Genomic DNA, 15,563 nt, shown 5'->3' on the forward strand with positions numbered 1-15,563 from the left:
TTCTCTGGTAATATTTAAAAATAAATAAATAATAAATAAAATTTAATAAAATAATTACTTTTAAAAAGTAACTCTGAGTGAAAAAAATAAGCAGAACAGTAATTACGGTTAGAGATGATTGTTGTAAATTTAAAAACAGAACAATACCTGTTGATCGCATGTGCATTCACAGTAGAAACGGAGAGGGGTACAGGCCAACTTCAGGGCAAGGGTGCCCGGGGAGAGGGGCTGGGCCTGTGCGAGGGTACAGGTATGCCCTTCTTTGCTTTGAAGCAACTCCAAGCTTAGAGAACTATTTTCAGAAGAGTGCAGATACCTCTAACCCTCATGTACACCCTAACTAACCTCTCTCATACACAAACACACATGAACCTTGAGAGCAGGAGGGAGAGAACGATTTATTTTTCGAACAATTTGAAAGCAGGTTGTGTACATATTATTTACCCTGTAACACTTCAGTGTGTATTTTCTAGGAACAAACTCACTCTTATTCATAACCATGGTATAGTTTTTTTTTTTTTTTTTGAGAGGTTTTCGCTATAGGGCGCGTGCGCTTGGCAGACAGAGAGAGAGACATAGAGACAGAAAGCGAGAAATCACCCCCCAGGCGGGATGGTCACGCCGCAATCCCTTCTCCTCCATTCTCCTCTCGGGACCTTAGGCATGCACGCACACGTGCCCAGCGTGAGTTTTAAGCCACCGGGTCCAGGACGCAAACCACGGTCGACTACGTGGGAGTCCAACGACATAGCCATTACGCTAACTGCTGGTTCCCAGGTATAGTTTTCAAATTTAGGATAAGCGACATTGACAAGATACTTGAATCTGCAGTGCCCGGCCCAGTCTAGCTACCTGTCCACCCCAGTCTAGCTACCTGCCCGGCCCAGTCTAGCTACCTGCCCGGCCCAGTCTAGCTACCTGTCCACCCCAGTCTAGCTACCTGTCCACCCCAGTCTAGCTACCTGCCCGGCCCAGTCTAGCTGCCTGTCCTAGCAGTGCCCTCAGCATTTCCTGTCGATAAAGAACCCATCCCACATTCCTTTGGTTGTTGTGTCTCCTTAGGGTACCCGAGTCTGGAACAGGGACTTAAACATTTATCTTTCACAGGAACGCAGGACAAATATTTGGTAGGATGTTCCTCAATATGGGTTTATCTGAGGTGCCCTCATAAACAAATGCAGATTTTGCAGCCCTGAATGAGGTACAACAAATGATGCCATGTCCTTCCCGAGGAATAAGGCCAGAGGGGTACCACGCACACGTGCCCTCACTGAGAGGCCAGCGCTGGTGGCCCACGGTGTCATGCTTCTGCACTGTCTGTGTGACAAGCACGCAGTGGAGGCTTGAAGACCATTCTCCCCATTTCTCCCAGGACAGAATGTCCATTAATGTTTCATCCCAACAAGTCTTTTGACCTCACAGTTCCTTCCACATTAATCAACTGGCATTTTCTGGTGAGAAAGCCTCCCTCCCTTCTGTACTTATTGTTTACAATGGACTTGATAGCAGCAAACATCAAGGTGTTCCAAAGACTTTGGTCAACAATACGTTTCCATTATTGATTTTTGGTTTAGTTTTGGTTTAATTTTTTCTTTTTTGATTTATTTTCTAGATAGCATAGATGCTCACCAGAGAGAGACAGAGAGAGAGGGAGAGAGAGAGAGAGAGAGGGAGAAAGCACCCTAAATGGGGAACGGTTATGCTGCACTCCCTTCTCCTCCATATCTATGTTCTTTCAGGATTCTGGGCAGACATATACTCACACTGAGTGTTCCTTACACTAGTGGGTTCACAACTCTGTGAGGTTGACCATGTGGGATCCAGCTGCCTTACCCACCAGGCCATGGAGGCAGCCCAGTGTTTCCTTTACTCACAATAGCGTGTGTGTGTGTGTGTGTGTGTGTGTACATACATGTGCGAGAGAGACAGGGAGCGCCCTCCACAGGGTCTGTCAGATCATACGCTCCTTCTTTCGGCCCTCTAGTCTGTCAGACCCTGGGCACTCATGCATGTGCCTTGGCATCTCAGGCTGACCGGGCTGAGGATTCGAACAGGTCATCCTATGTGATCTGGCCTCTCATGAGCAGCACATTACTACTCCATGGAGGTGGCCCGACAGAAGTTTTATAAGGTGAGCTGGTGTAATTTTTTTTTATTAGAGTAATGAATCTCAAATCTTTATCTAGAGCATGAACAAATTCACATCAAGAAAGCAAACATGGTCATCTCACATTAAATGTGTCCAGTAGAATTCTCTGACATGCTCCAAACCCACTTGTCACCTTGACTCTGTCTTGATGTTAACAGGTTTCAAAACTGGAAGCCCCTTTCTTCACTCCTTCCTCTCCCTCATCCTCACCCCCCTCCCAGATGCTTCTAATAGGCCTGAGTTCTACTCATTTCACCTCCATGTCTGGTCACCCTCATGAACACAGTGGCCTTCTCACCACCCTCCCAGCTGCATCCTGCCTTCATGTACAGTGACAGGGGTGACCACGCCCTCTTCTGTCTCCATTTGCCAGTGACTCTCTTCCTGCAGAAGCCAGATTATGCCCTGAGTGTGTGCTACCATCATCTGCCATGGTCTACCATGGTCTACTATGGTCTACCATCATATACCATCATCTACCATGGTCTACCATCATATACCATCATCTACCATGGTCTTTCATCCTATACCATTGTCTACCATGGTCTACCATCCTATACCAACATACCATGGTCTACCATCCTATACCAACATCTACCATGGTCTACCATCCTATACCAACATCTACCATGGTCTACCATCCTATACCAACATCTACCATGGTCTACCATGGTCTACTACAGTCTACCATGGTCTATCATTATAAACCATCATCTACCATGGTCTACCATCCTATACCATCATCTACCATGGTCTACCATCTTATACCATCATCTGCCATGGTCTACCATGGCCTACCATTATAAACCATTATCTACCATAGTCTATCATCCTATACCATCATCTACCATGGTCTACTATAATCTTGCCATTTGGTCCTTCACAGTCCCCTACCATCTTGCTGTGTCTTTAGCCCTCTGATATCACCAGCTCCTGGTAGACTGTGGCACCCCATAGGTGTGCTCTATACTTAGGTTTATGTTGCCAACATTGTCATTTTCAGATCTCAGCCAAGAGTCTCGTGGACATGAACCAGGAAGGATCCCAACAGTAATACATAGAGCCCCATGTATCTAATCTTTCATACTATAAAATATAAATGTTCCTTTTATTTGTAGAGGTATGGTGCAGCGGTATGGTGCCGTGTGCATTGAGGGGGCCCTCTGGGGGGATGGTGCCGTGTGCATTGAGGGGGCCCTCTGGGGGGACGGTGCCGTGTGCTGATGGGGCCCTCTGGGGGGACGGTGCCGTGTGCTGATGGGGCCCTGCAGGGACGTGTCAGGATGTGCTGGTGTATAGATGGTGTCCAGCAAATGTCTGAGGCTGTGGCAGCCCGAGAGCAGTACGCCTAGCCCACTCCACTGCAGCTCCTGGACAGCATCGTCCCCAGCCCACCCGCCTCAGCCCTGGGCCTAAGCAGCAGCTCTCACTCCGTGCCCTGGGGACCTCATGGCTAACACAGGGCCACGTGCTCTGGGCCCTTCCTCTTCACAGCTCTGGGTGTCGGCCATGGACACCCAGAAGCCCCCGCCTCATTCTGTCCAATCCATGCTCCACCCTGTCTCTCAGCAACCTTTCCGAAATGCACGTGTGGGCCAAGTTTAAGCTACTCAAATGTGTTCAAGTGACTCTGACTCCTTGACCCTCCATGCCCCTGCAGTGTAAATGTCTTGTTTCTTTCAATACTGTGTTCTAGGAATAGCCATTACGCTAACTGCTGGTCCCATACCTTGTATAAATTTTTAAAAATTAGTTTGCAGAGACCAGCTGTTAGTGTAATGGCTATGTCGCTGGACTCCCACGTAGTCGACCGCGGTTCGCGTCCTGGACCCGGCGGCTTAAAACTCACGCTGGGCGCGTGTGCGTGCGTGTCCAAGATCCCGAGAGGAGAATGGAGGAGAAGGGATTGCGGCGTGGCTATCCCCCCGGGGGGATGATTTCTCGCTGTCTCTATGCCTCTGTCTCTCTGTCTGGCGAGCACACATGCCCTATAGCGAAAACCTCTAAAAAAAAATTAGTTTGCAATATCAGAAATCTTTGTTATTCTTCATTCTTCGTCAGATGGTTCTCAGGAGTATGGCAGCTTCCCTAAGTCCTTGCCGGCATCGGTTACACACAGGCAAAGTGCCGCTCTGCTGGCTTTACTGCCGACAGTGTCTCTTGTGTGGTCCTGCCCTTTCTCTTTCTTTTCTCCCTCAAGTATTTTCCTTTATTTAACTCTCTCCTTTTTGCTATTGGGTGATTACGATTTGCCACAAATGCCCACCTGTTCTCCGAGCCCTGCCGCAGCTCGGCATCTATGGGGCGTGTTTACGACAGGAAGACGGCCCACCAGGGACCACTCCAGAGGGTGTCTCCTGCTGACAGAGAACTCACGAGGGAGTGAGTCCCTTTCTTCTTGTACCAAGAAGGGCGGTGCTGGTCTACAATGCTGTCTCTTCTCCTTGGTAGGTCCTGCTCCACCTTATGGAGCGGGCACCTGAAGGCTCAGCCCTCATGTGTCTCCTAGAGCTGACCTGACACTTACTCGCAGACACTACCGACCGCATCCCTGCAGTGTCACTCTGGGCTCCCACCTGTCATTTCTGCTCTGTCCTTCTGTTTTCCTTAAAGCTCTCAGTATTGTGTGCTGTGGTTTCGCTTATGTTAACATTCTGCTGAATCATCTACCATTCGCTCATTATTACTATTATTAAAATAGAAATGTTACTTAGAGAGGATTTGTGCCCAATGAAAAAAGTACTAATCTCCCTAAACCTGACTTCCTCTGGGACTCCCTCAGAGATGATATGCCCCATTTTTTCACTCTTATCCCAGTAAAACATTCCCTGCCTTTTATATTTCACAGTTACAAACATGGACTTTGTTTTTCTCTCTTGACAAAACGTAAGTTCTTTAAAAAGAAATCCGTGAGGTTAGTCCCTGACTAATTTATGTATGGACTGGCTCACCCAGGGGGCTCTGGTCACAGTGTTCCAAGGGCTCGGAGCCCCTGGCTCACACGTCATCACCCCAGGTTTGGGGGTGCTCAGAGCCCCCCGGCCCACACGTGATCCCCCCAGGTTTGGGGGTGCTCAGAGCCCCCTGGTCCACACATGATTACTGCAGGTTTTGGGGTGCTCAGAGCCCCCTTGCCCACACGTGATCACCACTGGTTTGGCGATGCAGTAGGGTCTTGTCACATCGAGGTGCTCTGGCCTCAGCCTCCCGAGCAACACCGTTTTCTCGTTCTCTCGTATGTCAAGGCTGTCAGGACAGAGTGAGGGGCCCTTGCGAAGACTGTGCAGGGCTCGCACTCACTTGGCAAGCGCTGAGTCTCAGCGTCTTCCCTGACTCACCATATGGAGCTGCCACGTGGAATGGAAACTCAGGTTTGGTGACATCCTGAAGACCGGTCCCAGGAGCACCAACAGACCAGCACAGCCCACTGTAAAAGTATTTTGATGCATTTTAGAAAGATGCGCAACAAAACTGAATACTTGAGCAGACATTTGAACAGACTCTGAAGAAGATATGCAAACAGTTCATCAGGATGTGGTAAAGGTACTTGATGCTGCTAGGCAAACGCAAATCGAGATGCCGCTTTACACGCAGCTGGACCGACAGGCGCCCAAGGCAGAGCACAGCAATCACCGGTGAAGGTGTGGCAGCCGGGGCCTTGGAGGCGGCGGAGGCAGCGGCACAGCCACCTCAGCAGCACTCGAGAGAGTTGGAGAGACACGACCATATAGAAAAATCTGTGCTTGTGACAGCATCTTCACAGCAGCCAAAGGGTGGAATCAACCTAAATGTCCCTCGGCCGATCGACGGATAAACAAAATGTGGTACATCCATGCAATGGGCATTAGTCCACCACATAAAGGGATGTGGTTCCGATGCACGCTGCACTGTGAGTAGTCCCTAAAGACATGTCAGTGGAAGAGCCAGACAAAAAGGTCACACACAGTGCCTGGTTCCTGTTTTAGGGAACATTCAGAAAAGCAAACCCTCCGAGACAGAAGGAAGCCTCCTGGCTGTGGAAGACTTGAGAGAGCAGAGCTTGGGAGCGTGGGCATTTTGGAGGGGAGAATAAGAACATTCTGAAACTAGATGGTGATGACACTTCCACAACCTTGACTATATCCCAAACCGCTGAAGTGTGTACTTTAAAAAAGTGTCTATTGGGGCCAGCAGGTGGCATGGTGGATAAGGCACTGGATTATCATATGGCTGACTATAGTTTGAATCCCAGACCCAGAGGCTTGAGAATCATGCCAGGTGTGTGTGCACACATACCCAGAATCCAAGAGAATAGATGAGCAGGGACTGCACTGCGGCCATCCCCCATGGGAACTGATTTCTCATTTTCCCTCTCTCTGTTTCTCTCTGGTGAGAAATCACTTTTTTTTTTTTTTTAACTTGTTTGCCATAGGGCATGTGCGCTTGCCAGAATACAGATAGGAGGAAAGAGAAGAGTCACTCCGTGGGAGGGTGCCTGCACTGCAATCCCTTCCCCTCCATTCCCCTTCGGGTTCTGGGTATGCACACACATGTACCTAGCATGTTCTTCAAGTCACTACGTCTGGGACTGTGTAGTTGGCCCTGTGGAATCCAGTGACCTAAACTTACCATACCACCTGCTGGCCCGAAAGGGTGATTTTTACAAATCATGTTGGGGATAGGGAGCACACACTCATTAAAGACAGACAGAGAGGAAGAGAGAGGGGGAAAGTGAGAAATCATCCCCCAGAAGGGATGACCACACCACAGTTCCTTCTTCATTCATCTCTCAGGATTTGGGGTGCGCGTGCACATACACAGGCACACACACACACACACACACACACACACAGCGATTTTTTTCAACCTGAAGGGTCCACGACTTGAATGGCAGAGTCAGCCATGTGGGATCCAGCTGCCTTAGCACTACGCCATCTGCTGGCTCCAGAAGGACATAGAATCGCACCTCAGTAAAGATATTATAAAAAGGGGTAGATAAAGCATTGTCGATGAGTTGAAACACTCTGTTTCCCAGGCAGTCAGTCTAGCAGGGTGATGTACTGCTCTTGCCTAAAGAAGATGTTTCAAATAGGTTTTAATGCAGCAGGAACCGAAAGTGAAATTCAGCAAGAGCGAGCCACACCCGGGCCCTGACAATGAAGTGGGAAAGGGGAGGGGGTGACGGTGGAGACAGGGAACACTGACACAGCCACAGTCCTCAGACCCAGAACATGGCTTTGCCACCAAAGCCAGGGGTCCAGGCCCAGGCCAGGCCCCCTTCACTATCACACCCAGAGCAGCTGTGCAGAGCCTGTGAGGCGTATCCGGAATGGCGTGTGTTCACACGGGTGCCCTGGCCAGATGATGCAGCAAGACTATTTCTGTACATCTTCAGCTGATAACTGAGAACAAGTTATGCAGAGTAATACTGGGAGTTAAGAGGGTTTAAGTTAGATTTTTCCGTGAGCATCAGTACTTACTCTGTTACCATATTTGGAGCTGTGGCGTGCTTGTTTATAACTCCGAGGTGGGTTTGGATAATTGCCTTAGAAGCCCTGTGGTTGTTACTCTAACAAATATGTAAATAAATAAGACTGAAATTCTCTGATATGAGTAAGCTGCAGTCTGACTCTTAAGATGTGGGAAGGACCCAGCAAGTCTGGGTTAAGGAAATTACGGAGTAACTATCGAGATTCCAGCGGCTGCTCAGGCCAGACGGGCGCTGCGAGACCAGGAGTGTACTGGCCAGGACTCTTCCCTCAACATCAAGTTCCAAAACAAGGAGACGCTTGATAAACATGTCTTCAAGGGAAGTTGGTCTTCATGCCGCTCACAAGTACAATCAAGGACAGGAAACCACAAAGGTACTGGCTCTGAGGAGCGGCCTTCCCGGGGCCTCTGGGACTCCACTCTGAAGCCCCCACTGGCCCTCAGATCTACCACTGGGCGCCATCGCCAGCTTCAGATGTCCCCACTGGCCAGTTTGACAAATTTTAAGTTGCCCACAGCATCAACTCCCCTCATTGACACTGTTTTTGTGTTTTCCCAATAGCTTTGTCCAGTCATAAATCATAACAAAGTAACCTATCATTTTCCATGAACACATGCTAAGTAACCCTGGAGAAGAGAACCTGTCACCGAGTGCCACTTTGCAGAGATCAGCAGCTTTCCAGCCATTATTTCTGGGCTGGTTTTTCATAGGGTTCTCCAGATTATGAAATTCAACGTGGGGAAATACAAGATTTCCCAAGAATCTTCTCTTTATTTATTTATTTATTTATTTATTTTTGGAGAGATTTTTGCTATAGTGCATGTGTGCTTGCCAGAGACAGAGAGACAGAAAGTGAGAGATCACTGCCCAGGCAGGCTGGTCACACCACAATCCCTTTTTCCCCAGTCTCCTCTTGGGATCATGGGCACGCATGCACATGTGCCTGGCATGAGTTTTAAGCTACCGGGTCCAGGACTCAAACCATAGTCGACTATGTAGAAGTCCAGGAATGTAAGTGCTATACCATCTGTTGGTCCCAAGATCTCCGAAGAAACAACAGAATTATCTTGGGGGGTTGTTTTGTTTGTTCAAAAATATTTTGCTATAGTGTCTGTGTGCTCACTGGAGAGAGACAGAAAGAGAGGGGGAAATGAGAAATCACCTGCCTGGGGATGGCCATGCTGCAACTCCTTTTCCTCCGTTCTCGTGGGATTTGGACACACATGCACAGCGCCTGCTGTGTTTTTCAAGCCACCAGGTCCAGGACTTGTGAACCACACAGCTAACTGCACAGGATCCAGCACCTTAACCACCATGCCGTCAGCTGGCACCAAAATCTGTTTAGGAAGCAGCTCGGTAAGGGCCTTATCTAAACCCAGGCCACACACAGCTGCCAGGTCAGAAGAGGATCCGACAGTGGGCTCAGCCGTCCTGGTGGCTCCTACTGCTGGTGTCCTGTCACCACGCAGCCTGCCTGTGCCCCTTCTGCACGCCATGGCCTGACTGCTGGCTTTGCAGACATGGGGACACGGTGCTCCCTCCCCACTCTCTGGAAGACCAAGCACTGGCTTGCAGGAGCAGCTTTCCACCTGCTGGGGCAGCTGGCTCCTTCTCTGTGGGGTGGCTCCCCTGTCGCCCCTGCCCCAGGGCCACAGCACTCTGCTCCTGCAGGACACTCCCTCCTCTAGCACTGGCCATCAGAGTGGACGACGAAAAGTCTCCCAGTCCCTAATTCTGCACGGAGTCCCAGCAGCAGCTCGTTCCCTCCTTCCTCCTCCACTTGTGCTCCCAGGACTCCTGCTGCCCCCGTTGGAGTGGGGGACATGCTCCCCAAGGGCAGACCTGCTTTCCAGGCAGCACCCTGCTTGCAGGGCACCCCCTCCTCCTAAATGGGGTCCCCCAGCCCCTCTGCCTTCGGTCTAACCCAGGTATCTGCCCAACAGAACAGAATCGTCTGAGATGCCAGTGGGGCTGGCAGCTAGGGCTTCTGCCTGTGTGTCCGTGTCTGTGGTGTGTGGGTGTGTATGTGTGTCTGTATCTATGTGTGTGTATGATGTGTCTGTGTGTGTCTGTGTGTATCTGTGTCTATGTGTGTGTATACTTGTGTGGTGTGTCTGTGTGTGTTGTCTGTGTCTTTGTGGTGTATCTGTCTGGTTTGTGTATAGTTTGTCTGTGTGTGTATGCTGTGTCTGTGTGCGTGTGTGTGTGTGTGTATGGTGTGTCTGTGTGTGTCTGTGTGTATGTGTCTGTTTGCATGGTGTGTCTGTGTGCCTGGTGTGGTGTCTGTATGGTTATGTCTGTGTGTATGGTGTGTCTTGTGTGTGTGTATGGTGTGTCTGTGTGTGTGTATGGTGTGTCTGTGTGTGTACAGTGTGTCTATATGTGTATGGTGTGTCTGATGTGTGTGTGTATGATGTGTCCGTGTAGTGTGTCTGTATGTGTATGGTGTGTCTGATGTGCGTGTGTGTATGATGTGTCTGTGTGGTGTGTCTGTATGTGTATGGTGTGTCTGTGTGTCTGGTGTATGTGTGTGTATATGATGTGTCTGTGTGGTGTGTCTATGTGAGTCTGATGTATGTGTGTGTGTATGGTGTGTCTGTATGTATGGTGTGTGTCTGTGTGTGTGTACAGTGTGTCTGGTGTGTGTGTATGGTGTGTCTGTGTGTATGATATGTCTGTCTGGTGTGTGCGTGTATGGTGTGCCTGTGTGTGTGTACAGTGTGTCTGTTTATGGTGTGTCTGGTGTGTCTATGTGTGTGGCATGTGTGTACGGTGTGTCTGTGTGTCTGGTGTGTGTGTATGCATATGGTGTGTCTGTGTGTGTCTGGTATGTGTGTCTGGTGTGGGTGTGTGTGTGTGTCTGGTGTGTCTGTGTCTGGTATGTGTGTCTGGTGTGTCTGTGTGTATGGTGTGTGACTATACACATGACCAGCTGACACAGCTCCTCTCAGCGACATGCACCTGTCTCCCAGCTCTCCCTGTCCCTTGCTGGCAGCAGGAAACCACCACCGTGCAGAGCCAGCTGTGCCCACACTGAACGTGGCTCTAGGGTGCTGACCGCCTGCCTTGCCGGCTCCCCACGCTGTGTGCCTGACAGGCTGGGCCCCTCATTCTTTGGGCTTCTCATCATCCCCACCAACCAGCTCCCCTGAGCCTGACCACCCTTCGAAGGAGCTGGATCCCACATGACCAGTTGTGGTTCGAATCCCAGCCCTGTGCCTGAAAACCATGCAGGATACACGTCCACCAGTGGCCCAATCCCCAACAGGGTAGAGAGACGGAGGAGGGGCTCTGCGTGAGCAGGCCTGCGGTGGGTGCGCTCTGCACCCGCACCTCTGCATCTCTGACCAGCGTGTGCGTGCTCTGGCAGTTAGAAACAAGCCTTCCTCTTCAGTGTCCCGGGGTCCACTGTATGCGCCATGGCCCTGGGGCTCCACACCTGTACTGCTTCCTCCCTTCTCTCCTGGGCTGTGCCTCTTTGTCGCCCCCTCCTGGCTCAAGACTAGAGCACACATGAAAATGAACCAATGACGTCTAGTGTTAAAATGCTTTCCTGGGTCCAGCAGATGGCATACTGGTTACAGTGCTGACTCCCATACGTGTTTGACTGCAGTTCAAGTCCTGTACCCAGCAACTTAAACTCATGCTAGGAGCATATGCATGGATGGCCAAGATCCCAGAGAATGAAGGGACTGCAGTGGCCCTCCCCCTGGGGGGTGATTTCTTGCTTTCTCTCTCTGTGTTTCTGGCAAGCATATGTGCCCTATAGCAAAAATTTCTCTAAAAAAAATCCACGGCCACTTCCTCGGTTGACAGTAGTCTGTCTGTGTCTGGTAGCACAGCTTGAGGCACTGAAGTGAATTTAACATGCTGAGACAAAGCCAGCTGGACCCAGCTGGAGGACGCATTTCTGAACTGGCCCACCCTGGCTGTGCAGCACCAGGTGTCCTGTGGAGAGTGGGGCTTCCTGCAGGTGACACTGCACAGTGCCCTGGAGACTCGGGAGGTGGCAGGAGACATAAGCCCCCCAGGCTTCCCTGACCTGACCAGATCTCACCTGCATGGGTGGAGTGTGGCCACACAGGCAGAGGGCATCGCCCGGGAGAAGCTGCCCACTTACAGAGCAGACCCCAGGCTGGCGCCCCCCACACACAGCAAAGCAGTGTGATGGGCACCCCCTCCCCAAGTCTCAAACCCAGTTCCTGCAGCATGACTCCTGAACAAGAGCCTCGGTGACCCCCGACATCCCCGGAGAGCCCTGGCTCCTTTTGGCACCAAATCATCCCCTCTGTGCTGATTAAGCTGGCAAACCCACAGGATTCCACAAAGGAAATGCGCCCGAAATGACATCCACTCGCTCGAGAGGTCCAGCTTGGAGCAGCAGCTCCATCCCGCCAGCGAGGCTCAGCTGCCAGGACCCATGTGTACAGTGGGTGGCACTGAGCCACTACCTGGGACAGACCTCCAGGGCCTGTGTGGCCTTGCTGGGTTTTCAAAGGCAGCGGAGACCCCTTCTGCAGAAAGGCAGGCACCCTGAGGGGCAGGAGCCTGCTCACCTGCTGCCCCATGTCCCTAGGTGCCCCTTCTGCCACCTGCAAACCATCTCTCGCTGCCCTGGGCCAGCACCGCAGTCTTCTTTTAACTTTATTAATTTATTTACTTATTTTTTATTTTGACCAATGATGGACAGAACAAGAGAGCAAGGGAGCAAGAGAAAAAGTGAGAAAGCAAGCCACCAGGTCCGGACTCGAACTGCGCTCGGCCATGTGGGAGTCCAGAGCCCACCACACACCCAGCCTGCTGCCTGGGAGAGGATGCAGACACTGGAGTTCCTTTAGGAGGCTGGGTCTGTAGGTGGCGTCAACTTCTGTGTGCCTACCGCCAGGCCAGAACTGTCACCATCCCACTTAAGGCCAGGGTACTGAAAACAATCTAACGATGTACAGAGAAAAAGCGGGGGACAAGCACAAGTGTGGGGAGCCCCAGCTTTCTGGGCTGTGGTTACCCATTGTCCCAAGCTCCTATGTGGAAACCCCAACCCCCATGTGCTGGTATTTGCAGGTGGGGGCCCAGGAGGTTCATGGGTCCTGAGGTTGGAGCCCTATAGCAGGGTCTGAACCTACAAGAGACAGGAAAAATGGCCGTCCCCTGCCATATAAAGACTCAGACGGTGGCTGTCTGCGAATCAGACCTGCCTGCACCTTCTAGCCTGTAGAATCACCAGACAACTGCGAGCTCTTTAAACCACTCAGTCTGATACCTTATTAGAACCGCCTGGACCAAAACAGCTATTACTTCCTGATGTTTTTCTGAGACACAATTCTTCCTCCGAAAAATGAGGGTAATAGTCTCATTGTGTCATAGGAATGTGGACTAAGTAATAGCTGGCAAACGGAAGTCTACATGAGCCATGGTCATCACTGCCGTCACAGTTCCCTCTCACTGGCTGATAGCCTCGTGACAGATGCTCCTGCCCTGATTCCCACCAGGTAGCACTCTGCCTCTCACGAGGCTTGAATGTTTACTTAAGAAGTAGCACAAGTTTGTTCTACTAAGAGTTTTTTAGTCCCTTTTCTCTGGCTGGCAGTGCAGAGGCCACAGGAAGCCTGGAGTTCCTGGAAAGGATGTGAGCCAGCAGGAGTCCACTGGAGTCCTGGTGGCCTTCCTCAAAAAAGCCCGGAAAGCTGAAGTCCCTGAGCGGGTGGACTCTGTCAAGCTGGCCAGGCATGAAGAACTTGCCTCCTACAACGAGAATGAGCTGCTTCCATTGTGCGGCCCAGCCTCGGGGCGGGGCTGGGGTTGGCTCCATGACCAAGGCCCCTCCCTGCGGATGGCAGAGGAATGGCATCATACCAGCCACTCCAGCTGAGGCTCTGAGTGTGGCCTGCCAGGCCTGCCAAGCACTGGAAAAGGACCAGGATGGGGGCATGAATGGACAGCTAAGGGACAGAGAGATCTGGACAGAATGGCCAGGTAGGCGGCGGATGGCAAGGGAAGCGTCATGGCAGATGCTGGGTTAGCACATGGCCTCGCTCAGGAAAAGGTTTTCACTTAGTAAAAGAGCCATGATAATGCTTTAAATGAAAATAATAACATCTTTATACTAAAAACATTGAACTGTGGGGGCCAGCATGTGGCACGGCAGTTAAGGCAAGGAACTCCCACATGGCTGGCTGCAGTCTGAGTTCCAGACCTGGCGGCTTGCTTTCTCCCCACTCTCTGGTGAGCACACACGGCCTATAGCAAATTAATAATAAACAGAATTAAAAACAAGTAATTCTTTAAAAACAAAACAAATTAAATAGTGATTTATTTTCTTTTTTGGCTCACTCTCCATGGGTTTTCCTTTTTTCCTGATTAAAAAAATTTCTTTGTGTGAATTATACAGAGCAAGTGCACCGGAGGGTGCCCTTTGTAACTACTACAACCTCCGGCCACACTACCCTCACTGACTCTAGAAGAGTGACACCCCATTGGCTAACCCTTCATCCCTGTATCTCTGCTACATGCTAAGTCATTAAAGTATGCCAATATGGCTTCTGAGTATTTCCAGCAACAGTTAAAACAAGTGCTGTGTCCTGGGACCCCTTACTAGACAGACTCCTGCACCAGCCCTGAGAGTGTGCACCTCGTGCTCCCTGCAGTCACCCAGTAGCAGACTAAGACAAGCGATTAAAAACTGTTTTCCAACACAATAAACTCATATATCAATTCGTTCCAACATGTCTGGCCAGGAAGGACACAACAGTTTGAAAAGAGACCCTACCTGAGCAAGACGGATGCTTCCAACACTGAAGCAAGAACGAACACCAAACAGCGTACAATTTGAAGGAAGAGAGGGAAAATCATAGATGCTTCACAAGACATTTATGAGATAATGCCCCAAAGAAATCAGCAATATACTAATGGATAACTCGTTTTAAGAATTAAGATGGGGGACCAGCAGTTAACGTAATAGCTATGTCGCTGGGCTCCCATGTATTTGAGTCCCGGACTTGATGGCTTAAACTCACGCCAGGCGCGTGTGTGCACGTGCCCATGATCCAGAGAGGAGAATGGAGAAGGTATCCAGAAGAAAATAATTATTAAGACGGGCGGGCCAGAAGGTGGTTAAGGCGCTGGACTCCCACATGGTCGACCACAGTTCAAGTCCTGGACCTGGCTGGGGCTTGTTTTCTCATTGTCTCCCTCTTTCTCTCTGATGAATACACATGTCCTATGCCAGATTAAAATAATAATAAATAAAATTAAATAATGCTTAAAAAAATTAAGATGGACTTTCCCTATCTGTTCCAAGCCCACTGGCCTTTCCCCGTGGACCACCTTCACGTCGTTCCGTGAGTTTCAGATGTTCCCTAGCTTGTCTTCTGCTTGTGTACATTGGTCGTTAAAACGTGCGTGCACTCGGGACGAGCGGACGGCAGCAGGGTCCGGCGCCGGCCTCCCCGTAGCGGCCCTGGGTTCCAGGCCCGGCCGTGCGGCGTGAAGTTCCCGCAGAGGCGTGGGCGTGCGGGGGCGCCCCCAGCACGGAAGAGGGGCTGCGGCGTGCCCCCAGCACGGGAGTTTTCGCTTCCGGTCTCTGGCGAGCGCACGCGGCCCTAGCAAAAATATTCCCCACCCGCCAAATAAAAACCAACGCCCTGCTCCGACTTCCGACCGAGTCTCCCGAGGTTCGCGCAGCCGCTGGAAGCGCGCAGCGCCCTCGCGCGAGATCCAGCATCCCCGGCCTGTCCACCCTCGCATCCCTAACTGCTGGCGCCGGACTGGCCACGTGGAGAGGAATTCCGGCCAGTCCTGTCGGCGCTGGCCGCGGTGCGCGGCCTGCGACTCCGCGGCTCCGGAGCGCGCGCCCAACCCCGCGCCGCCCGGGGGCATTGCCGGGCCGGGAGCACCGAGACGAGGGAGGTGGCCGGCGAGCTCCGGCACAACCGCCCGCGGCCGGGG

This window comes from Tupaia chinensis, unplaced genomic scaffold (genome assembly GCF_000334495.1).
Source record: "Tupaia chinensis unplaced genomic scaffold, TupChi_1.0 Scaffold000644_1, whole genome shotgun sequence".
Classification (NCBI taxonomy): domain Eukaryota; kingdom Metazoa; phylum Chordata; class Mammalia; order Scandentia; family Tupaiidae; genus Tupaia; species Tupaia belangeri.